Genomic DNA, 27,339 nt, shown 5'->3' on the forward strand with positions numbered 1-27,339 from the left:
TGCCCTTCTCCAAATTTCTTAACAGGCTCATACTCATAAATGACATTTCCTTTTTAATTTTTCTACTCTCATCCAAGCAAAATATACTGAAATAACTAAAAGCTAGAACTGATCCATAAAAGCAAAGCCTTGTCATTTGGAAATTATCAAAGAGCAAGGGATGACTCACACCTTTTTTTGAAAAGTTCAAGTCATGATCACAAACTGCAAACCAATTTCCTTCTGGTTTCTCATAAAAGGGAGCCAGGGAGGGAAGTGGATGGAGTTCCATAAAGAAAATATTTTTCAAATGGAAGACTTTGCAAATTAGAACGTACAACAGCTTTGGAATTAGAGCCATGCCTCTCTTTATGATCTTGCACAGCTTTTTTTCTGTTGGCACCAGTCAAAGCTAATGAAAACAATGGGTTTCCTGATGCTGTTGTTTGATGAGACCCCACCAGATCGCTTAGTTAGGTGTCATATGGTCATTATGGATTAAACTAGAAGCAGATGGCTTTATCTCATCTCTCATAACAGATCCCAGAATTCTCCTAGGCTTCCTACTCACCCCTCTAATCACCATCTTACATTTTCTTTTACCATGATCTCTGTCAGTATTAAATACTTATTAGATAATTAACACAAACATTTCAGTAGATCAAAGTGATGACATTGTACACTGTGCTATGGGGAATTCCAGGAAAATCCTGTTCTAAAATTTATTTTTAAAATGTTTACTTGCACTTATCTATTGGGTTAGTCAAGGCCTCCTGACTTCATTATATGTGCTAGAAGATGGAGACATGAGCTGATGTGGGCATCACTCCTGTATTTTTCAGTATCCTGTAAGCTTTTTATGCCTATCTTTTCCTCATACCTTCTAAAGAGAATAAAAACTTGTTTAAACGCTTTCTGAGACAATGTTGACTAAAGGATTCAACATAGATTTTTAACAAACTGCTTTAATTCTCATTAAGTACAGCATGTTTTCTAAATCTTACTGTTTCTTATTTAATCTATCAATTGTTTATTTTTAACATGTATTGGTTAGTTTTTAAAACCACCTTTTCTATGTATATTCTTGTACTTGGCCTCTAATTTAATCCATTGTAGTCAAATAATCTTTAAAATAGATCAAGACTTATTTTATAGGTAGGTTTTGATCTGTAGTAAAGGTTCTATTAAAAATAATTTGAATGGATAATGAATATGTGGTACATATACACAATGGAAGCATATTCAGCTCTATAAAGAAAAAAATGTGATTTTCAGGTAAATGGATGGAAATAGAAAATATTAGGTTCCAAGAAGCAATTCATATCTAGAAAGATAAATGTTACATGTTCTCTCTTATTTGTGGACCCTAGCTCCAAGTCTTCAGATGTGAGTATATAAACTGGAGTAACCATAGAAACTAGGAAAGTAAAAAGATATCATTGTGAGACAGGGTGAAAGAATTCTGGAGAAGCAGTTAGTAGGGTACAGGTGCTATGAAGGAAGAAATATAAAAAATGGTGAAGGTAGTTTAAGTGAGAAGGGAGGAGGTAGGGAGAACAATACTGAGGATCAGATAGGAGGAATAAATGACATAAGGGATATTTGAAAAGCTATAGGAAAACATGCTATTTTATATTTGCTTAGACACACACACACACACACACACACACTATGAAAGTGCTTCACTTACGGTGATAATTATCCCTGCAGGAGCCTTATACTAACAAAATATCAGCATCAGCCATGGGAATTTTTTTTTTTTTTTGAGTTGTTTGTTGGTCAAGGGAGTCCAATAGACTCTCCAAATGATATGCGCTATGGCTGTAGCCCTTGATTGCTTCCTTGAATTTGAAAGTAAGACACTATTACTGAAGGCATCACACCCTTTGGGCACAGAAATTGGAGAAATCAAGCTGAAACTGACCTGAAAACCTCCTGCCTAAGGACTACCTCTCATGCAATCTAGTGATATGCAAGCTACTAAAAGGAAAAAAAAAAAAAAAAAAAAAAAAGCAATCAGTTGTCCTTCCCAGTTATAAAGCCTATAAAACACAATAACCAATAATGATATGACATCTCCAAAGTTACAACAGTGGCCTTTGTCTACTTGGGATAATCATAGCCACATAATTGGACTCAATGTCCACTCAGGAGGGAGGGACTTTATTGCAGGAACTGAGCCAATGAATGATGGCTTGTGATGTCACTCAACTTACTAAGTCCACTTCCCCAATCCTGTGTAATTCCTAAATTCATTCTGTATATTTATCCTTTCAGAAAGTGTGGCTTTCACCCCTCATCAAAGAAACTGCTTTTGGTAGGAGAAGACCATTACATAAACCTACAACAAATCAAAATACAGAAAGCAAATATCATGCTCAAGAGATCATCCCCAATGCAACACCTAACAGCTAAGGCTCAGGGAACATTGCGGAAGAGGAATGGAAAGATTGCAAGAGCCAGAGGACCAAGATCTATGTTCTAGTGTTTCCAATATAAGAAGAAGAAGCTGTACCCAATAAATCTCAACCAAGTTTTGCCTAACCAAGAGATACTTAATGACAACATCAGTTGACATGCCAGTGTTGTTGGGGGAATTCTCACAAGGCCCAACTCCTAGATGAAGAGCTACAGACAATTAATGGCTTCTGAGAGAGGAAAGAGAATTGGTCTTCTTCAGACTCAGGTCCCCTAGTAGGTTATCCAATCCCAAATAGTCATCCCAAACACATATACATGTAAGTACACTAAATAGACTCAGTAGGCTATATAGATATAGATATATGCATATAAAACCATATATTAGTAATAGCAATGAAACAAAAAAAGGTGATGATTTTGAGAAGATGTTAGGAGGGCCCAGAAAACATTAGAGGCAGGGAGAAGCCTGGAAACTATGTAAATATGGTATTCATGAATGAAATTTTCTAAACATAAAAAATTAAAATAGCATGAACATTATCGGAACAACCACCCATTTTCTGATTAGATTTAAGTTACAGCCCATCAGATAGAATCCATAGCTAGGATCATTATTGGGCCTAGAACCTATGGCTAGATAGAGCATATGGCCTTCTAGCAAAAAACCTACTAAAATTTATTTTTAAGGATACATAGTATTATCCTGACTCCTAAGGACCTATCATTATACCCATAAATTAATACACCTCAGTCTTTTATAGAAAAACTGCAATTTGCAGTAGGTGGTGCCTGACACAGAGACTCATAGCTGGCCAAAGTGCAGAGAAAAGACACTGAAGAATGCTTAGCCCTATATGAGCTATTTATATTGCAACTCCCCCTCCCAAGGCTCAGTGATCTTTGTTGAAGAGCTATTTGTAATGGGTGACAACAAGGAAACAGCATCTTTTGGATGCATCAGGGCAGCTATATCTATGAATTCAAAGCAGTTATGATAGAATACACAAGACCTGCACATGCTTAAGCCAGACCAAATCTCAGCATGGAGAGAGTAGATGGACAAGAAGTCCCACCACTATTGATAACTGATAGCTATTAAAAATGGGACAGTTGGGTATATGCCCAGGTGTGGTATATATCTGGGTCTTGAGGTAGAGCTATTCCCAATTTTCTGAGAAAGCTCCAGATTGATTTTCACAGTGCATGTACAGGTTTGCACTCCCACCAGCAGTGGAAGAGTGTTCCCCTTATTCCACATCCTCACCAGCATGTATTGCCCCTTGAATTTTTCATCTTAGACATTCTGACACGTGTAGGATGGAATCTTGGAGTCATTTTGATTTGCATATTGCTGATGACTAAGAACATTAAACATTTTTTTAAATGATTCTCAGCCATTAGAAATTCTTCTGTTGAGAATTCTCTGTTTAGCTCTGTATTACATTTTTAAAATTGGGTTAATTAGTTTGTTGGCATTTAATTTGAGTTCTTTATATATTTTGGATGTTAGCTCTTTCTCGGATGTAGGGTGGGTGAAGATGTCGGGTTGGTGAAAATGTAGGGTTGGTGAAGACCTTTTCCCATTCTGTAGGCTGACAAAAGATGTTCCACCGTACCACAAAGACACTTACTCAACTTTGATAACAGCAGCTTTATTCGAAATAGCCAGAAACAGGAAATAGTCTATATGTCCCACAGCCCAAAAAATGGGTAAAGAAAATGTGACACATATACACAATGGAATACTACTCAGCTATTAAAAACAAGGACATCATGAAATTGCAGGCAAATGGATGGGACTGGAAAATATCATCCTGAGTAGAGTATCCCTGACCCAGAAAGACACACATAGTAAGTACTCACTTATAAGTGGATATTAGCCACAAAATACAAGATAACCATGCTACAATCCACTTATCCAAAGAAGCTAAGTAGCAAGGAGGGCCCAAGGAAGGATGCTTGAATCACACATGCAGAAGGGGAAATAAAATAGACATCCAAAGAAGATGGAGGGAAGTGAAAAAAAAAGTTTGGCACTACTTAATAATGAAAAGTCATTTGTAGGTATCTAGGACCCTCTGGATCCTTCTACTTTGCCATTCTCTCATGCTTCTCTCATCTAGAGTCCCAATAGGATGTCCTCCCCTCTGTCCCAGTTTCCTGGTAAGTGAAGGCTTTCGTAGGACATGCCCCTTGGGCTAGTATGCAGATATAAGTGAGTATATACCATTTAAGTCTTTCTGCTTCTGGGTTAACTCACTCATTATGATAATTTCTAGCTCAATCCATTTATCCACAAACTTCGGGAATTCCTTGTTTTTAATAGCTGAGTAGTATTCCATAGTGTATATGTACCACAGTTTCTGAGGAAGGACAGCAGGTTACCGAGAAAAGACTTGATACCCTATGAGCATATACAGGGGGAGGTAATCCCCCTCAGGAAGAGTCATAGGGAAGGGGAATAAGGGGGAAAGGGGAGGGAGGGAAGAATGGGAGGACACAAGGGATGGGATAACCATTGAGATGTAACAAGAATAAATTAATAATAATAAAAAAGAAAAGTCATGAACTAGTTATATATAAAAAAATGTTTAAACAGCATTACACTGAGTGAAAAGAAACCAAGAAAAAAGAGTATGCCATGGTACCTTTCATGTGAAGGTTTTAAGCAGGAAAATATGCATCAGTGGCAGAGCACAGTACTGTGGTTGAGCAGACAGCCATCTGTTTCAATCTCCTGCCGGTCCCCTTTCTACTGGCACAGGGCACCTCTCAGGTGCCTTCAGGTTGCTGTATCCATGTGACCAGTAGGTATGCAGCAAGCTTCTATGATACAGATTCATACTTCAACAGGAAATAGCACACAGTCGTGTCTCGAAAATAATTAGCTTTCAAATAGACTCCAACATACCATCTGCCTCCAAAGAACTCAAAACCTAGATAATTAGCGTTAGGGTGTCTCAGTGGTAGAATTCCTGCCTTACATGTGCCTGATCCTACGTTTTATCTCCTAGTTAAAATAGAAGTTAAAAAGAGAACCAAATACTAACCCATCTAGTGAACTAGGTAGCCGCAATAATCATATAAAATGTACAGTAATACTGAATCCATTGATGGCATAAAGAAACACAAAACAAGGCTGCCTACAATTTTTTTAGTGACAGAATCAATAAGGCTTAATAATTTTCAAAATTTTTACAAAATGAGATCTTCATTATGTAAATTATTTTATGTATCTGCCTGATTTTGTATACACTATTTTATTTATCATTTACTTTAGTCCTGAGGGATATACAACTCATTTTTTTTTTTTTTAGATCAAGAACCTGATATTTTTGCCAAACATGTCATGGCCACAGCAAGACCAGCTCTTATAGTTTGTCCCTCTCCACAACAACACAAAAGACTTATAGCTATATTGCTTTCTGCTTTACAAAGATTACAGGCGCTGAGGGATGTGATAATTTATGTTGACCATTAACTCGATAGGATCTAGATGGACTAGGAGACAAAGCACTGGGCATGGCTGTGAGGGAGCTTCTATTGGGTTAATTGCATGGAAAGAGTGGTAATAAATGAGGGTGATACTACCCATGGGCTAAGGTCCTAGACTTAACAAAGAGACAGAGGGCAGCTGAGCATCCTCAGTTATCTGTTTGCCTCCTGAATATGGATGCAATGGGACCAGCTGCTTCAAAGTCCTGTTGCCATGCCCACCCCCCACACTGATAGATCATGAGCCAGAATAAATCCTCCTTTCTTTAAGTTACATTAGTCATATCCACCCCCTACCCCCACCAATACGAAAGGAAATTAATACAAAGGGATTCCCATGGTTTCTTGGCTGAGGTGGCACTTATACTAGGCTGTCAAAGCTGGCCTAGGTGAGAGAACATTGCAGTTGAAAGAAAAATTATAGGCAAACATAGCTTTCAGCAGGGTCTGGCTCTAGAGGCATATGGAGACAAGATGCATATTAAATGGATTGGGATAGTGGTGCAAATCGTAATTTAGTCATGAAAGAATATAGCATAGTGGAAAAATGCCAAATAGGGTACAGAAGGTTACTGACAATTTGCTGAGGCTTTTAGAAAATGGAATAATAAGAAGCATGAACTACAGAACACATGAAATATTATAACATTAATATCAAAGTGTATTTATGATTATGATAAAAAAAATGGATAAGTGGTGAATGGGCTACAAAGTGGTAAAGGGATAATGTGAAACAAACGTGTTCAGAAGGTTTTCTACTAAGGATGGAAAGCAAAACTCAGTGAAAGTGCACATTTCTCAGTGTAAGAGAGCCACGCTTTATTAAAGACAGAAATAAGGGACTTAATGAGAATAAGCAATCCGTGTAGAAAAGTGTTTAAGAGGAATTTCTGTCAAAATAAGGAGGGTTCAACGAGCTCAAGAGCAAAGACAATCCTTAAGCATTGAAAGCAAGAAGGATAACTTTTGCGCACGCGGGGGAAGGCCAAGGGGGTTGAAAAGTCAAAGGAGGCTGAATGACGGTGAATACAAAGCTGACATCCACATGCATCCTGACCTTTTCAATAATGTGATGTGCAGGACCCTGAATAAACAAGATAAAAGAAACAAGATAGAATTACAAATTCTGAAAAGAATAAGAAGGCCACTTGAGAACTGAAATTGTGTCCTTTGAAAGATAAGAGGGTGACTTTAATGGCTGAGCTAGCTCTCCAGCTAGCTCAGTAAAGTCATAGGATCTACAGAATATGGCACTTAAAGATGTTTTTTGTTATTCTAAAGATTGTCTGACAACAAGACAAGTTAACTCCTGGCAATATCCAACCCGCATCAAACAAAATGGTGAGCATCAAAGAACCTCTTTATGGAGTTGGCTTCAAATGTGACAAACAAGCCACTGGGCAAAATGTCTTTGTTTCTGCCACAGACAGAATTCTGCCTAAAAATGGGCAAGTTTAGATACAGGCAGAGTCAATGGCCAAACTCTGTCAAGACAGGGTAAGCAAGTTCTCAACAGTTCCTGCCTCACAAATATGTCTGTCAGATATGTTGGGCCAGAAGGTTGAAGATGATGCTCCAACATTATAGAGAGTGTTGGGACAGTGAACTCTCTCAGTCCTTTTTTTTCTGTTTTGGAAGCTGCTAACCCACACTCTGGGTTCACTCAGGTATTTAAATTTAACCCCTCTCAAGTCTCTGATGGGTTTGAAGACCAAATAGTTTAAGCTTAGTAGGTTAGGAGTTAAGATGTTTTTAGATCAAGATAGATGTTTTAATTTAATAAAGATGAAATATGATAGATATTAATCTCCATTCAGAAATTTAGACCCAACAAGATTGGAAAGATGTTTACTTCAAGTTCGCCAAATATAAAATGGCCAAATCACTATGAATGTAACATTTATATAATTCCTGATTGTCTCATGGTTCTTCCTGCTGTATGTAATTTATTTTACTTATGTTTAATAGATTAAATATATATGTTAGAAAAGAAACATAATAAATTTTTTTCAAAAAAAAAAAAAGAAATAAGTTTGGCTCATTGTTTACAGTAGAATTAACTAACAATGACAACAACAATAATACTGTTAATTCAAAAATAGAGACATTATTTTAATAAACATCAATTTAGGTAGCCATTCTTACATGTTTGTATCTTTTATTCATTGTGCCATTGTGTTATTGATTTTCCTACTGTCACGTTGTTTGAATTCCTTACATATTTGCAGAATTAACCCCTTATGGATGCCTGGTTGGCAAAAGCTTTCTTCTATTCTACAGGTTGTCTTTTCACTCTGTGGTCCATTGGCCTTACCATGCAGAAGCGTTCTGGCCATTTGTAATCCTGCTCATCTATTTTAAATTTCTTTTCTGCTGTGCTTAGCCATCATAGCCAAGCAGATCCTTACTTGGGCAGGTCCTTTGTCGGCTCTCCTGTATGCTGTATTTTAGCAATTTTACTGTTCAAGTAAATCTGTTTTACAACAACAGGGTCCCTTTCATCCCACTGCATGTAGATAACCAGTTTTCTAACTGTGGTTTATTGAATGGATTGTCCTTTTCTATTTTGTGGCACTTTTACCAAAATTAGTTACAATAAACATGTGAATTTATGTCTGGTTTCTCTGTTCTGTTCCATTAGTCAATGTATCTGAGCTTATATCAGTATCATGATGTTTTGGTTACCGCAGTTTTATGCTTTATTTGATTCTTTCTTTTATTGAAAATATATTTTTCATACACTGTATTTTATATAGTATATGAAATATATTCACACAATAATGGTTCTAGCTTTGCTATTTCGGTTCATGATTGCTTTGTCTATTTTGGTTTAGTGATTCCATATAATTCTAGAATTTAAAACTTTTTTATATAAAATATTATCGAAATAGTAATATCTTCCTACATATGTGTGTCTTCAATATATCTTATCCATGTTTATACTTTCCATGGCAGTAATATTTCATCTCCCTCCTTATCTTTGTTCCTAAATATTTTACTTGATCTTAAATATCGTTGTCAGGTGATTTTATCTTTGTCAGATAAACCATTGTTCATACATAATAATTGCTGATTTTCATATTCTAATTTTCCGTCTAGTAACTTAATTAAATTTGTTCATTATTAGTTCTATAGTTGTTATATAAATGTCATCTGAAGAATTTTCTACACATAAAATTGTATCATTCACAGAGATAGTTGATAACTTCCATTTTTTTTCTTGTCCAATGAATTTGGCTAGGACTCCTAGTACTGTACTGAGTAGAAATAATAAACATGGGAAACCTTGTCTCCTGTTTCCCAATTAAAATTTTTTTGTTTTACATGTAGAATATCAAATCAAATATGAACCGTTGTCACCTCCCTATATTTTGTATCCAGTGACCATCAAGCTGACGTAGTATGTCCTTGAGGTAGAACTGCTGATGTAGTGTGTCCTTGGGGTAGAGGTGCCTCACTGGGAAGTTTAGTAAAACAAATGTTAAGGTTGGGTGTGGTAGCACATGCCTATAATTCCAGCACTCAGGAGGCAGAGGCAAGTGGATCTCTGTGAGTTTGAAGCCAGCCTGACCTACAAAGTGAGTACAGGACAGACAAGGCTACACAGAGAGACCCTGTGTGCAAAAACAAAAATAAATAAATAAATAAATAGATAGATAGATAGATAGATAGATAGATAGATAGATAGATAGAATAGATGTTCTGCTAGGTACTTCAACTCTTCAGAGCATCATTCAAGCCAGCAGCACAGTAAAATGTATGTTGAGATATTACTCAAATACAGTGGTGTGTGTGTGTGTGTGTGTGTGTGTTGTTGTTGTTCTTGCTTCACATGCCATAATTGAGGCAAAAATAATGCTCTAAATCTGGGCAGAAGCAATAGAGATTATGGAGAGATGGTATGTAGCGCTCTTGAATACAAACTAAAGTGTTTGTTGAGGAAGTTGCTGAAGAAACTGAAGATGACTCCAAGATTCTTATGCTTGGGGACTGAACAAAACAGAAACTTTCCCTGATATTCCTCACTTCATTACACATTTCTTCATTTAAAATTAATAAGTCTGTTTGAACATGTGCTCTCTCTCTTTCACACACACACACACACACACACACACACACACACACAAAACAAAACAAAACAAAACAAAACAGAAATAGTATCAAGAAAGAGAGAAGTCTTCCCATCAAGGCTCAACAAACATTATGGAAAAGGGGACAAAAAACAAAAAACGTTTGGGAGGACTGGGCTAGAGCAGCATCTACTACACATGACAGAATTCATGTATAGAACATATTCATATAAATCATGTATTCACAGCAATTGTGGTTGACTACACAAAGCCAAGCCTTCAGCATTTTAGCCTTGAGTGGAAGAAATTCACCAGCTCCTACACCTTGCTTAGGAACTATGGATGGTTGATAATTGCTAGCGGAGGTTCAGTCCCTCGGAGGTGTAGTGTCTAGTAAGATGACAATGCCTCAATGGATGGACACACACACACACACACACACACAGAGAGAGAGAGAGAGAGAGAGAGAGAGAGAGAGAGAGAGAGAGAGAGAGAGAGAGAGAGAGAGAGAGAGAAGTAAGAGAGGTAGTAGAGGGTTATAAAAATAAAGAATGTATGTGAAGTTGAGGAGGGGTTGTAGGGGAGAGGACCTGGGAGGCATTGGAGGAGGGACTGGGGCTGAATATGATCAAAATAAATCACAAATGTGAATGAAATCCTTAGAGAATAAAATAAACCCATGTATTTAAAATATGTTTTTTGCAAGCCGGGTGTTGTGGCACACGCCATTAATCCCAGCACTCTGGAGGCAGAGGCAAGTGGATCAATGTGAGTTTGAGGCCAGCCTGGTCTACAAAGTGAGTCCAGACAGTCAAGGGTACACAGAGAAATCATATCTCAAAAAACAAGCAAACAAACAAATAAAAAATCCCCCAAAACAAAAAATATGTTATTTTCAATAGTTAAGTCATAATGGAAAAAGTCAATTATAGATTTATCATAGAGACTGCTAAACTACGGGGCTAAAGCCAAATCTTTGCCAATGTAACTAAATAATAGCAGGAAAATGTTTCTCCAAACTTTGTATACAATAAAGGTACATCGATTAATTGATTCATTGCAGTTTACAGTGCAGTAGATCATACACAAGGCTTTGGGCATACCAAGTAAACACTGAAATACACCCCCAGTTTTATATATATATGTAAATATACATATATATGTTTGAGAAAATGTTGGGTATGTAAATAATTATTGTTTTATCTTACATAGTGGTAGCTAATACATATTGTTTTATTCATGGTCCTCATAATTTTTAAAGATAAAATAACAAGCACAAAATAATGAATGTATATGCATTATAAATAACTAGAAGAAAAGAGGGAAGAAAAAGAATGGTTATTAAAAGCCATAAGACTAATCAAAAAATGAGGAAAAAATCAGGACTAAAAGTAGAAACAATAAAAAAATTACCAGAGAAGAAACCAAATATACCAACCAGTTATAATAAATTGTGAATTGTTTGATTCACATTAACTAAGAAAAAGCACCAAATTAGATCATAATGTAAGAGATGAACAGATGCTGTTTATTTAAAAGAAGCATGGAACAAGTTGCCAAAGTTAAAAATAATATGAGAGCAAAACTATTTCAGGCAAATATAAACAAAAATGTAGGTTTTTCAAAGTATTTGAGACAAAATGTGTAGCAAGGAATAAGAAAGTTTCATGTATGCATAATTTTATATCAAAATGATAAATTTTGAATAAAAGTATCCACAAATTCACAAAATTAGTAGCAGCAGTTCATTATACAAAACTACTAGAAATTATATATAATTGTAAGATGTATGGCTTCCTCTTTTTCAGTTTTTGAGAGATACATTCTACAAGCAGAATGCAGGTATTAGAGATATGACTAAAAGAGAATGAATCAAACAGTACTATACAGTAAACATTATTTTATAATTAATTTATCACACTGATCAGTTACAAAAAACAAGACAATAAAAGTCCAAGACCTATAGATTACATCTCTTCCTCTCCCTTTAAAAAGATGTTTTTTTTTTTAATTTTTCTGAGATAGAGGTATGCATGCCTGTAAATGCTGCCTTTCCAGCTCTTTTTTAAAAAATTTTTTCCCATTTTTTATATTTTATTAATTTATTCATATTACATCTCAATGGTTATCCCATCCCTTGTATCCTCCCATTCTTCCCTCCCTCCCATTTCCCCCTTACTCCCCTCCCCTATGACTGTGACTGAAGGGCACCTCCTCCCCCTGTATATGCTCATAGGGTATCAAGTCTCTTCTTGGTAACCTGCTGTCCTTCCTCTGAGTGCCGCCAGGCCTCCCCATCCAGGGGACATAGTCAAATGTGGGGAGCCAGAGTTCCAGCTCTTTCTAAACTCTGGCTGGCTGGTTCAACTCAGCCATTTTGGCTCAAACTCTTCTTCAAGCTGACTGATTCAATCTGACTTCTCTCAGATTTTGACTGAAGTGCTGTGCTTGAAAAAACTGCTTCTGAACTCCATGAGCTGAACTGCACTGACTGCACGAACTGAACAGAACCAAACTCAACTGCCATCAACTGAACTTTCCTCCCGAACCCTACTGTATTGTCTCCATGTACTCCTGTTGTGTGCTCTACTCTCTAATTTGCCATGCACTAATCTTTAGTAGCTTCTCTTTCCTGTCTGTTCTTGAGACAGGTGGGCGTATCCTATTTTTGACTCATTCTGTCAAGTCTTTCTCTGATTTGATTAGACTTTTTTTTAACCTTATAGGTCTTTTGTTTATATATGATGACTTCTAATTTTGGTTTAATGAATTTTTTATATGTATTAATCTGTTTGTCTTTGCATCTGTGTACATTTCTTCTGATTTTTGATACTATTTCTGTTTTGTTTTGTTTTGTGTGGGGTGTGTGGCTGTGTGTGTGTGTGTGTGTGTGTGTGTGTGTGTGTGTGTGTGAAAGAGAGAGAGCACATGTTCAAACAGACTTATTAATTTTAAATGAAGAAATGTGTAATGAAGTGAGGAATGTCAGGGAAAGTTTCTGTTTTGTTCAGTCCCCAAGCATAAGAATCTTGGAGTCATCTTCAGTTTCTTCAGCAACTTCCTCAACAAACACTTTAGTTTGTATTCAAGAGCGCTCCATAATCTCTATTGCTTCTGCCCAGATTTAGAGCATTATTTTTGCCTCAATTATGGCATGTGAAGCAAGAACAACACCAACACACACACACACACACACACACACACACACACACACCACTGTATTTGAGTAATATCTCAACATACATTTTACTGTGCTGCTGGCTTGAATGATGCTCTGAAGAGTTGAAGTACCTAGCAGAACATCTATTCTATCTATCTATCTATCTATCTATCTATCTATCTATCTATCTACCTATTTATTTTTGTTTTTGCACACAGGGTCTCTCTGTGTAGCCTTGTCTGTCCTGTACTCACTTTGTAGATCAGGCTGCTTCAAACTCACAGAGATCCACTTACCTCTGCCTCCTGAGTGCTGGAGTTATAGGCATGTACTACCACACCCAACCTTAACATTTGTTTTACTAAACTTCCCAGTGAGGCACCTCTACCCCAAGGACACACTACATCAGCAGTTCTACCTCAAGGACATACTACGTCAGCTTGATGGTCACTGGGTACAAAATATAGGGAGGTGACAACGGTTCATATTTGATTTGATATTCTACATGTAAAACAAAAAAATTTTAATTGGGAAACAGGAGACAAGGTTTCCCATGTTTATTATTTCTACTCAGTACAGTACTAGGAGTCCTAGCCAAATTCATTGGACAAGAAAAAAATGGAAGTTATCAACTATCTCTGTGAATGATACAATTTTATGTGTAGAAAATTCTTCAGATGATATTTATATAACAACTATAGAACGAATAATGAACAAATTTAATTAAGTTACTAGACGGAAAATTAGAATATGAAAATCAGCAATTATTATGTATGAACAATGGTTTATCTGACAAAGATAAAATCACCTGACAACGGTAAACTTTAAACCCCTACCCAGATCTAGCCAATGGTCAGAACATTTTCCACAGTTGAGTGGAGAGTGGGATATGACTTTCTCACGTACTCTGGTGCCTCACATTTGACCATGTCCCCTGGAGGGGGAGAACTGGTGGCACTCAGAAGAAGGACAGCAGGTTACCAAGAAGAGACTTGATACCCTAAGAGCATATACAGGGGGAGGTAATCCCCCTCAGGAACAGTCATAGGGGAGGGGAATAAGGGGAAAATGGGAGGGAGGGAATAATGGGAGGATACCAGGGATGGGATAACCATTGAGATGTAACAAGAATAAATTAATAAAAAAATTTAAAAAAAAGAAAAAGAGAATAAAAGGATTTGAGTGAGTAGGGATCTGGGGAGGATCTTTGGAAGGAGTTGGGGAAGAGGAAATGGTAATCAGAATCTATTTAAAAATAATATTCTAAAATAAAACATTCAAATACAAAATTTGTCAGTAATTTTATCTTAATTGCATAATTAATGGCTTTGTAAAATAAAAAATCAAATTCTATAAGAACAGTATGCATTTTCATGGAAATAATTGATGAATAAAATGAATTTATTAGCTTTAATCAATTTGTAATTTTTAAATGAAATATAGCTTTTGATCCTCAGTATGTCATACATTTTGACCAATGGAAATGATCACAAAGAATAAATGGACTTTTCAGCTAATATTTATGATATATTTAAATCACTAAATGTTTACATTTTGAAGAAAATGCTATCCTGCCTCTTTCCATTTATCGCAATACTTAATAATACCCTGAAGTGTCTAGGTAATGCAGAAGTTGTGCACAGACTATTTCTAAATCAAGATTTTTGTGTCTTATTTTCTGTGAGCTTCATGGCCTTGCTTTGCTTGTGTTCATCACTTAGAATTTTTCCTTAGATTTTGTTTGCAGAGATTATACATGCATCAAAACATGATTCTTTCTGGGGCAGGACTTTTAAAAGTAGTTTTTTTGGTAGCATACAAAACAGTGGGCACTACTGTGACACATTTTTTGCTTTTTTATTCTTTCTTTCCTCTCCTATTCATCTTCTTCTTCCTTCTCTCCTCTCCCTCCTCCACACTCTCAGTTTTTCTTCTCTTGTGTCATAAAGCATAAAATAAGAGATAGACATGCATTGCTTGTCTTTCTGACTCTGGCCTGTTCCAACTATCATAATGAGCCAAGTTTCACCCATTTCTCAGTGAATGATATAGTTTCATTAATTTTTAATCCATATTTTTGTTTTATTTTGGTGGAACTGCTACTGCACATTTTCAGAGAGAACGATATAACAAAGCAAAAGTAAATCTCCAAGACAAATATGTCTGAAACATAGAGTAAATGTTCTTTCTTTTTGTTGCTCATTTTGAATGCTGGCGCTGTATTTCTAAGTGTCATGATTCAGAAGAAATGTTATGCCTTTTCTTATTTCTAGGAGAGGAGGATGCCACATTTTTTTAGCCATTCGTCTTTTGATGACTTCTGGGGTACTTCATACCTTACGTGTTGTTTCTTTAATATTTAATTATTTATTATTTTTATGTGCATTGATTAGTGTTTTGCCTCCATGTATGTCTGTGTGAGGGTGTCAGATCCCCTGGAACTGCCATTATACACAGTTATAAGTCGCCGTTGGGTGCTGGCAATTGAACTTGTATCCATTGGAGGTACAGTCAGTGTTCTTAACCACTCAGCCATCTCTCCAGCCCCAGCATATCTTAGATATTGTGAGCAGTGTTGAAATAAACATGGGTGTGCAAGAATCTCTGTGGGTTACTGGCTTCGATACTTCAGGTACAGACACAGGAAAACTGTAGCTGGATCCGTGGTACTTTTCCTGTTACTCCTTTGTGTTCATCTTTAGAAAAATGATGATTCATTTGCTACAAAATCTAAACCCAGTCTCTCTCTCTCTCTCTCTCTCTCTCTCTCTCTCTGTTTTGCCTAGAAAATAGTCTTCCTAATCTGAAAGACTACTGAGTTACATAACTTCCAATTTCTTTGTATCTTTAATGTTAAGTGTGGCCATTGTAATGCCTAACTACCAGGATCATTGTGACAATCAATTAATTGCAGAGTTTTAAATACAGGACTATCTATAAGTAAATGCTTCATAAACTGTTAGCTATTTGACCAATATGATTACTGGCAGAAACTATATGACATGCCTAAAAGGGAGAATTTAATCAAAAGGATTAAAGCAATGATAATAAAGATTCTTGCTTACCATGTACTAGCAAAAAGGGCAATGTGTAAAATACAGGTTAACCTGGCTACCACCATAGGAGCCAGAGGAAGGAGTAGTTACTAGAATCCAGAAGAAGCCAGTCCTGCCTCTTGGCAGAACTATGGCCTCTGTGCTCCACTGACACACTCAGGTGACAGAGATCAGGGAGAGGATTGCCCTAGTTTGGCCCTAGAAAGGATAGGTTTCCTGTTCAAGGTAGGAGAGATCTTCACCAAAATGCACTACCCTCCACCATGTTCCATTGGTTCTTACCACAAGTATATTGGAATATTTCAAATATTCTCCTATTTACGGATCATTTATGATTCAAACCTTAGCAGCTAGTGCATTGCTTCTGTTTATTTCATTTGATTTTGCATTCAGTGGTCAAGAATCTATTTGTCACTTGTAAAGAACACTGGGTCCTGAACATTTTCACTGAAACTAACACAGCATGTCCTAGAACTTGATAAACTACTCATATGTTATGGAATGGTCATAATAGTACAACGTATTTTGTTTATTTTTAAAAGCACATTTTGTGTCTTTTACAACTTTTCTGTGTGTGTGTGTGGTTTTGAACACTGAGAGGAAATCTTTGACAGAGCCATCAAATGTAAAAAATTAGAGAAAGCAGAGTGGTAGAAGAGGTCACTGACTAGATAAGTGAGGCGTGGTCTAAACTCTGCAATTAAAGGTTCAAAATAATGCCCAAATCCACAGTCTTTGCAGACAGTATGCCAGAAGAATATTGCAATCTACATTTCATTCCTCCTATGGAAGTTTAGGTTACAATTTTGATGGAAGAAGATATGGGTTGTATATGTATATGGTGTGTGTGTGTGTGTGTGTGTGTGTGTCGTTGGTTAATTACTTAATGCACTTGCTTTGTTTTGTTTGTTTTTAATTGTACACAAACCAGAATCTTTACTAAGAGGGAATCCCAAGTGAGAAAATCTTTCTATCAGACTGAATGTAGGCAACTCTATGAGGCATTTTTATGATTAAAGATTGATGTGAGAGAGTACAGCACACATGAATGGTAACACCCTTGAGCAGATGATCCTGAATTGTATAAAAAAGCAGGCTGAGCAAGGCATAGGGAGGGAGGCAGTAAACCGTATTCCTCCATGGTTTCTGCTTCACTTCTTGTCCCCATGCTCCCCCCTTGAGTTCCTGCCTGGACTTACCCTCAGTGGACTATAACCCAGCATATGTAAGCCAAACAAACCCTTTTCTTCCCAAATTGCTTTTGATAATTGCTTTTTTTTTTATCACTCAAAACAATAGAAACAGAACTAAGACACTGAGTATAAAAATCACTCTGTTACGGACTCAGAAAATTCCTGGAAGCATATGCACACTCAAGATACAGACAGAGGATATGAGAATTAGAATAGCTTTTCCTCTGACTATTTTATATGCAGTATACTTGTTTCACTGTACAAATGAACAGAAATAAACTGAAAATAAAATCAAATTAAAAGGCTATTAAACTATTAAAAGCATACCCATTATAAGAAACTACTATGACTTATTTTAGTAAGCTACTAGAAGCAGGACATATTTACATTGTACAAGCAGGACATTTCAAATGGTCTCTGGACCGAGGCTCCTAAAGATGCAGCTCCACAGCCACACACAGATGCTCTCTCGTGGAAGTCAGCTGCGATGTTAATCTTTATTGTCATCTTGACTTAACTGAGCAATACCTATGAGGCCAGTGAAGCATTCCTCAGTGTGTCTGTGAGAGTGCTGCCAGAGTCAAACAGATAATGGGGGGTCTGATCTAATGAGTTATTTAATCCACTGATGAATTAAAGATTTGAAAGGACTAGTCTTTTAAAAGGGAAGGCCCGGCTTCCTGGGGAGTGTCCCTGGGGAGTGTGTTTGGCAGTTAGATCTTGTCCCACGCCAGCATGCTGCTGTACTGCTCTGGTCCCTGGTGGCTATGGATTGGATACTGCTCTACCACACCTCCCCTGTTGCCATAGGCAGAAACCTCGACACTCTAAATTGGAAGAACTCTTTCCTGCTTTTAAGTTGTTTTCTGAGGTTGGAGAGTAAAATGCACAAGGCAGAGTACTTAAATTTGATCCCAAACATTTGGCTCTGTTTCAAAAATAATCAAAACAAAATTTAAAAATTAGAGATATGCTTGCCTCTTAAATTCTCTGTAAGTTTCAGAAATTAAATTTATAAATTGGCCATATTAGCAATCAATAATAATATTATCTTCACAACAAAGATCTCTCTCTCTCTCTTTTTTTTTTTTTTTTTTTTTTTTTTGGTTTTTCAGGACAGGGTTTCTCTGTTTAGCTTTGGCTGTCCTGGACTCGCTTTGTAGACCAGGCCGGCCTCGAACTCACAGTGATCCGCCTGCCTCTGCCTCCCGAGTGCTGGGATTAAAGGCGTGCGCCACCACGCCCGGCTCACAACAAAGATCTTAATTGAAAGTATTAATAGAATTATGCTAAGACATTTCACCTTTGAGTTGTAAGGAAAGGTGACATTGTTGTATTACTGTTACAGGGAGCAAAGAAAATGTATCTACTTTTCCATTTTAATAATATTTTATCCAATGCTCTTGATTCAAGTGATCTTCTCCTATATTAAAACAATATTTCAGTAAGCACCACTTTATTGCCAATGAGAATCAGTTTTATCCTCAAAATGTGAATAAAATTTTGAGATTCTGAGATCAAAATAATATGCAGTTACATTATTAAGGATTTAATTTTCCTTCATCAGCATTATGAGTGATTTTCATTTATAAATTCTTAAATATCAGGATTCATCACTAGGCCAAAATCAGCAAATATTTTTTCATAAATTCTACTTTTGTTGTATTAAAATTTGGAGTAGAAAACACAAACATGTATTCTAGAGATAATAGGCATGCATGTGGAAAAGGCATTTGCAAATTTACATTGACAGCATTTAAATGCAGGGTCTGTGTATAAAACTTTTGGGAGTTGGTATACATATATGTATATATATGTGTGTGTATATGTATATATAAATAAGTAAGTATATATACACATATACACAATTGCTTCCCTTAAAATATGCATATGTATATACACACATACAAATATATATATGCAAAATTACTTTCCTCTGAAATATGTCTCTCTCTCTCTCTCTCTCTCTCTCTCTCTCTCTCTCTCTCTCTCTCTATGTGTGTGTGTGTGTGTGTGTGTGTGTATGTGTGTGTGTGTGTGTGTGTATGTGTACTTTCCTTTGAAAAAATTCACCTGGAAGTACTGTTGATATTTAAAGCACATCGAATAAAAAGTACTTATGATTGATGCAACAACATGATGACCCTCAGGAAAAGTAACAGGCCTTTTGTTTATCAGCTGGTAGAATCTGAACATGGTCAGCGGTTGATGGAGAAGGCACTGAAGCCTTTGTTACAGAGGATTTTCAATGGGAATTTTAGACTAACTGCAGCTAACTTTCAGCAGGTTTTCTTGGAACAAGTTGGAGACTATTATTTTGAGATGACCTATCTTAAAGTCATAAGTTTATAAAATAGATTTTGACACAGGTGAATAACAACAGAAGCAAACAATTGGTACCTTTGAAAGCCCATCAAGCTGTGAAATGATCATTGAGGTTTGCTGTGTGACTAATGCTTATGTCAGAGCTTCCAGGTACAAGCATTTCAAATAATCAACTACCTGTATTCGACAGATGTTAGCGGAATAAAATTTCAGTTAGTCTGTCCATTTCAAACAGTGAGGTGCCCATCCATGCATTCAAACTTCCCATGCTATTCTTCTAAGAAGACAGTCAGTCCTATCAAATTGGAGATTATTACAGGGATATAAACTGTGTAGACGGCTATAAAAGCCTAAATTTATTAAGAAATAGTTTGGAAACCGCATACGCAACTTGAATTATACTTATTTTATTAACTAGGTAACAGAGATCAAGATATTGTTAGTAGGAAGAGTTATATAAAGATATGTATATGTAAGTGAGGTATTTGTGAAGATGTCTAGGATATCCTCAGGTGAATAAGACAAGAGGGAGAGAGAGAACAATGAGCCACTGGAGAACTTCTGCCTCTACTGTGCTGCCCAGGGTCAGCCCTGAGGGAAGGAAAGCCATCAATTATCAGACTGATCATACATGCTACCTTCTGACCTCTTTGCTCGGACCACATAGAATACAGTGAGATCTGGTGTCCAGATGCCATGACTTTATCCATCCAGTACTAAATTAAACCAAGTTTGGCTGAACTGGGAGAACAGCTCCAATATGAAGGATGAAATTGTTTATCAACATCTTCAAGGCATTACTTTTCCATTCTGTGACTGACATGAGATCAGCTCCCTAAGTATGAGCACAGAGAATTCTGGTCATGCCACCAGAAAGAACAGAGGAGCTCTGACAGGAGGCTTCATAGATGCTAGTAAAGGAAATTTGGGAATATGCAAACTCTCTTTTCTCTTTACACACCTCCTGGTGAAAGTACCAATGAAATGAGAGCATTTAGACCTAGGGGAGGGGATTAGAGTGAAAGTGGGAGGGAGGGAGGAACGGGAGGATACAAGTGATGGGATAACAACTGAGTTATAATCTGAATAAATTAAATAAAAACAAAACAAAACAAAAACCAACAACAACAAAAAAGAAAAGAACTTGAACAACTCACTCAGAAGCTGGAAAAGCATCCCAGAGTGCTGATATGTTGTGTTGATAACTTTTCTTTTGCTGTGATAAAACATCATGGCCAAAGAAACTTATAAAAAGGAATATTTCTGATTGGGTTTATGGCTCTAAAGGGATAAGAGTCAATCATGGCATCAAGGGGCGAGCATGGCAGCAGTGCCAAAAGCTACGAGCTCACACCTTTAACTGCACATATGAAACAGAGAGGGTGAACTGGAGATGCGAGTCTTAAACTCTTAAAGCCTGCCCCCAGGAACACATTTCCTCCAACAAGGCTGTACCTCCTAAACTTTCACAAGTAACAGCACCAACTGGGGAACACATGTTCAAACATCTGAGCCTATGGCAGATAACCAATTCAAACCACTACCTGTGTACATGTTACATAAGGGAGCAATCCAAAGCAAGTTTTATGTGGTGTTTGTTTTGACAGTATGATGATGGAAATGTGTGCGATGGGCTTGCTCTAAAGCAGTGCTATTAATCGCTCATTCAAGGATTAATGTGACCAAACTGTGCTCTGCAGGGAAGTGTTTGGCTGCTGAGGGTTAATTACTCCTTCAAGAAAGTCCATATGCCACATATGGTCCTTTCTAAGGAGTTAAATAGATTTAAAGAGAATGCATATTCTATCTTCCATACAAGGACTCAACTTGTATCCAAGAACAAGCTAGTCAATGGCTTGCACAGCATCCTTTTGAAGTGTCTTCCATCTGTTCTGCTTTTGTAGGTTTTTTTTTTTTAATGTTTATTTTTATTTTACGTATATGGGTAGTTTTGCCTGTATGTTTGTCTGAACATCATGTGTGCTCAGTGCCCACAGAGACCAAAAGAAGGTGGTTGATCTCCTGGAACTGGACTTATAGATGGTTGCGAGTTGCCATGTGGGTTCTGGGAGTCTAACCTAGGTCCTCGGGAAGAACAACCAATGCCCCTAAATGCTGAGCAATTTCTCTAGCTTTTTGGCCCCATGTTCTAAACCAATATTGAACCCATCTCTTCCTGTCTCTTCTAACACCATAATAGTGGTTTCTATCCCCAATTCTTCTCTAATGATTTAGAGACTTGATTTTCTCTGGTCCTAACTGAAATGAAAATTTCCTCAAGGGTACCTTCCTCTGCATGCCATAGAACATCACCTTAAGTTTGCCTTGTCAGTTTCTTGATACTTAAGCAGACTTCTCATGGGTCTCATTCGTCCATTAGTCCCCAGAGCACCAGGTCACTCATCACTGTCAGTTTACTGATGTCCTAAAGTCCACCTAAGACATACTAGTCAGAACCAAGTCCATTGCGTCCATACTTCTGCCTTGCCAATCAGCTACTTTCAGGGTTCTCTGCTGTTTCTGATTCTTGTTCAGAAATACAGTTTATGCACTTTGACTCTTACCATATTGATAATCGTCTAAGCTCTCCCCTCACTTCCTATAATCTTGCCATTTCTGGATTTCCTTTATTCTCCAAACCTGAGGGTCATGACCCGGTTATTTAGCTGCACTTCTGTTGCCTGTGAATTTGCATTTAGGTGAGAGTTACATGATCCGTATGACATCATACAGACTCATAAGTTCAGCCATAGCATGCAATCAATAACTAGACATCAAGTGAGCATGCTTAAGTATGTTGACGATTTAACATTGAAAACCAAATTTCTTGCTTTAGTTTTAGTAGCCCAGAGGAAAATGGCTGCAAAAATGAAATAAGAAAACAGAAACCTACAATCACATTGGATTATTGTTCATTTTCCTGTTAAATCAGTATTTAATTCCCTTCCATGTGCTTACCTCACCTCTGTGCCTAAAATGACCAAATCTATATTGTTAATTTATATTCAACTTCTTTCTCAAACTTCTAATTTTGGTATCTCCTTTAAATTTATTTTTTTCCTGAGATTTCTGTCATCATAAACTCTGAACGCAAGCTGTTACATGGTGCCTAGCATAAAATGGGCCATCACATTCTAGTCCCACCCACTTTCCCATATTTTGTTGTTTATAATATTTTAAGCAATGGCAGTATCTGCACGTGTATATTTCCACTTGATAATTTTTAGGCTTTTGTGTGTGTGTGTGTGTGTGTGTGTGTGTGTGTGTGTGTGTGTGTATCAGTGTGTGGGTAAGGGTCTGTGTGATGGTACAATGTGTGGGTGGGTAGGTGGGTGTCCCACAGAGGGCAGAAGAAAGTGTCATATCCTCTGGAGCAAATTTATTTTCTTTCTTCAAAGATTTGTTTTAGTTTTAAATTACATGTATGAGTATGCCATGTGAATTTAGTATCCAGTGGGGTCCGAAGAGGGTGTTGGATCTCCTGGAGATGCAGTTGTAGAAGACTGTTAGGTTCCCAGAGTGGGTGCTAAGAACTGAACACAAGTCCCTCTGCAATAACAGTACTCACTGTTAGCCACTGAGACATCTCCTCAGTCCCTGTAGTGATTTTTCAACCCATACCACAAGCCATTCTTGGGTAAAGACACGGTATGCCACAAATATTAATGTAGAAACAACACGTGCTAGTCCTCTTCTTTTCTCCAGATACTGAAGAAGTAGTATATAATCAGGACCCAGTGCTGGTTGATCAATGGAATCGAACTGAAGACCCAGAGATGAATCCACACACATTTAGTCACTTGATTTTTGACAAAGAAGCCAAATCCATTCAATGGAAAAACGACAGCATCTTCAACAAATGGTGCTGGTCTAACTGGATGTCTACATGTAGAAAAATGCAATTAGACCCCTATTTGTCACCATGCACAAAACTCAAGTCCAAGTGGATTAAAGACCTCAACCGAAAACCAGAGACATTAGTCCAGTTAGAGGAAAAAGTGGGGAAGAGTCTGGAACACAAAAGCACAGGAGACAACTTCTTAAACAGAACACCAACAACCCAGGCCTTAAAGTCAACAATTAATAAGTGGAACCTCATGAGGCTGAGAAGCTTCTATAAGGCAGGTGACACTGTCAAGAGAACACAGCGACAGCCTACAGACTGGGAAAAGATCTTCACCAACCCTTCATCTGACAAAGGTCTAATATCTAAAATATATAAAGAACTCAAGAAATTAAACACCACCAACCAAATAACCCAATAGAGAAATGGGACTCAGAACTAAACAGAGAATTCTCAACAGAGGAATATCAAATGGCTGAGAAACACTTAAAGAAATGCTCATCCTTGTTAGTCATCAGAGAAATGCAAATCAAAATGACACTGCGATTCCATCTTACACCCATCAGAATGGCTAAGATCAGTAACTCAACTGACACCACATGCTGGAGAGGATGTGGAGAAAGAGGAACACTCCTTCATTGCTGGTGGGAATGCAAACTAGCACAACCACTTTGGAAATCTATCTGGCACTTTCTCAGAAAGATGGGAATAGGGCTTCCTCAAGACCCAGCTATCCCACTCCTTGGAATATACCCAGAAGATGCACTACCACACAACAGGGACATATGCTCAACCATGTTCATAGCTGCCTTATTCATTATAGCCAGAACATGGAAACAGCCTACATGTCCCTCAGTAGAAGAATGGATAAAGAAACTGTGGTACATTTACACTATGGAATACTACTCAGCTATTAAAAACAAGGAATTCCCGAAATTTGTGGACAAATGGATTGAACTAGAAATTATAATGAGTGAGTTCACCCAGAAGCAAAAAGAGTTAAATGGTATATACTCACTTATATCGAGACACTAGTCCAAGGGGTATGTCCCCATGAAAAACTTTACCTACCAGGAAAGTGGGTCAGAGGGGAGGACATCCTATTGAGACTTTAGGTGTGAGAAGCCTGGGAGAATGAGGAAATAGAAGGATCCAGAGGGTCCTGGAAAACTACAGGCTGGTCTGGGCCCTGGGGTCCTCCTCAAACTATGGCACCAGCCAAGGAAAATATAGGCAGTAAACTTCGAACCCCTACCCAGACTAGCCGATGGACAGGACATTCTCCACCATTAAGTGGAGAAGGAGATCTGACTTTCACACAAACTCTGGTGCCCCATATTTGACCATATCCTTTGGATGGGGATGCCTGGTGGCACTCAGAGGAAGGATAATAGGTCACCAAGAAGAGACTCGATACCCTATGAGCATACACAGGGGGAGGAGGTCCCCCTCAGTCACAGACATAGGGGAGGGGAATAGGGGGGGAAGCAGGAGGGAGGGAGGAATGGGAGGATACAAGGGATGGGCTAACAACTGAGATGTAATTTGAATAAATTAATAATAAAAAAAGGAAAAAATTAAAAAAAATAATCGGGACCCAGTACCATCTAAGTATTCACAGTTACAGGCTATTCGACAGCATAGAAGAAATCAAATAATGAGCATCTATAAGGCTGCCCATGTCATTCATAAGCACAAGGCAAACAGTAGCCCTAATCTAAAGTGAAAACACAAAATTCAGGCATCCAGTTACCATAACTGTTTACTTTATCTGTTTTCTTGTGGCTTTTTGTAAAGACCCCTGAGAAAATTTAGCCCCATGTATGACAATCCACAGAGCAGTGCACAATGTAAGGAACTATGTACAGAATTTACCAAGTTAATATTCCCCAGAGTCAACATCAGCACACCTGGAATATGCCACTTGAATATGTTCACAGTGGAGGTAATTGCTGTAGGAGATACTGGAAAGTAGTCTTACCTGCTGCTTTTAATTTGACATAGACTCTGAGGAAAACAACCCACCTTATGTAAAACCCATGTAACCTCGCAGTCACTGTTGCTCTTCTCTAAATGGAAGATGGATACATGCCAAGCAAATATCTGTGGTTCTAAAAACCATCCTATGTATTGAACTATGTGTAACTGAAAACTCTTCATAGATTGTACATATTCAATTTTTTTTCAGTATTCTTAAACATCCAAGAAAACCCACAGCTCTCACAACCTCAGACATAGCACAACTACCTTTTTATAGGAGAATGATGCCTGAGATAGAAGCATCCCGAACACACGCACCCCCCACTGCCACACACACACACACACACACACACACACACACACACACACACACACCACATGTTTGTCCTCAAGAGAGAGTGAAGCAATTGACAATCTTACAAAAATATTTTTATATATTTTAAATATTTATTTAAATCAAGCCAAACACTGAGCCAAATTATAACCAGTGATTATTTTTTTAATATGACATTTCTATATTTTGTTTTCTGATTATACTGATACTCATGAGAAGAACCTTTATGGGAAATTGTAAGAATCGGGAGAAAAAAAGAAGGTTTTTGCATGGCATTTCCACCTCCTGAGTCATTCCACTCTTTAGCACAGCTAACATCACATGACCTAAAATTCGTTTAAAATGTGAACACTTTCTACAATATGAACTATTCTACATGCTCACTCTCCTTTTTTTTTTCACAAATAAAGATAATCTATTTCCCCCAGCAATTAATTAGTTTTCATAGTTGTCCCCATACAGAGGGAAGGGGGAGTTCAATACTGTCACTCGGAGTCTATTAAAGACATTACATCAATCTTCACTTCTGGGATAGAAGTGACTTACATACCATTCTAAATGGTTAAAATAAAACACAAAGAATCCCAACATCATAGCAGCAGCAATTGTTCAAAAGGCCTTGGGCCTCAGGATGATGTGCCTCTGAGGCTGTGATGAGAAGGCTCAGCCGTGGGCTCTGTCAGAGCCACTGCCATGTTAATCTGCTTCATTACATCTCTACGATTTGTTCAACGCATTAGGCATCAGTATTTCCCTTGTGAGAAGGCCCATCTCTCACTCTGAAAGCTTTATCTTTCAAAGTTAAACAGATATAGGCACAGACGTGAAAGACTGACAAGCCGAAGAAACATTAAAATACAACATGGCACAGCCAGTGATCATTTTAGCATAGGAAGGTTTTTAAATGCAGAACAGACAGGATTAGAGTCTTTGAATCTTTTGGGTCTGAATACAACATTACAAAGCACATCTTATTTTAAATTCCATCATTTGGCAGAATAGCTATTCACAGATGCGACAAAAATAGAATCATGCTTGCTTACCTGAAATAAAGGGAACGGTAATCATAGCACAGAATCCATGTGCGTGTTGCATATAACAGTCTCCAAGGCAGGGCTCTAGAATTCAGCCTACAGCACAAAGTAAAACCTCACAAGTGCGATATCCTTACGAAAAATGAAAAGAGAAGGCAGGGCAATCACTGCATCCTCTCTGCTTCTGCCTTAGCTTTCTGTTCTGACACTCACTCGCTCGATGGTACCCACTGTCTGTTAGAAAACAGCATGCTAAATTAAAATAAATAAATAAATAAATATAAGAAGGGAGCATCTTGCATGACAGCTCCATCTTCTGGCCACAAATGGAATCACTGAAATTGAAGTTTCTTTAGCAAAGCAACATTCAAAAATTAAGGTTACATGGGGTATAGTTCAGAACTCTAATGTATTCAAATTCAACTACCTTAATTAGTTACAAATTAAC

At 37.5% G+C, this 27,339-nt stretch overlaps 1 protein-coding gene across 1 annotated transcript in view; it reads right to left on the bottom strand.

The window, feature by feature from the left end:
• LOC127207724 (sodium channel protein type 2 subunit alpha-like) overlaps positions 1 to 27,138 on the bottom strand; it is a 43,592-nt gene extending 16,454 nt beyond the window's left edge. Inside the window, exon 1 of the mRNA XM_051167156.1 lies at positions 26,901 to 27,138. The gene's annotated coding sequence lies outside the window, so the exon portion shown is untranslated. The remainder of the gene's footprint in view (positions 1 to 26,900) is intronic.
• Between the last annotated feature and the right edge of the window lie 201 nt (positions 27,139 to 27,339).

This window comes from Acomys russatus, chromosome 24 (genome assembly GCF_903995435.1).
Source record: "Acomys russatus chromosome 24, mAcoRus1.1, whole genome shotgun sequence".
NCBI classification, from domain to species: domain Eukaryota; kingdom Metazoa; phylum Chordata; class Mammalia; order Rodentia; family Muridae; genus Acomys; species Acomys russatus.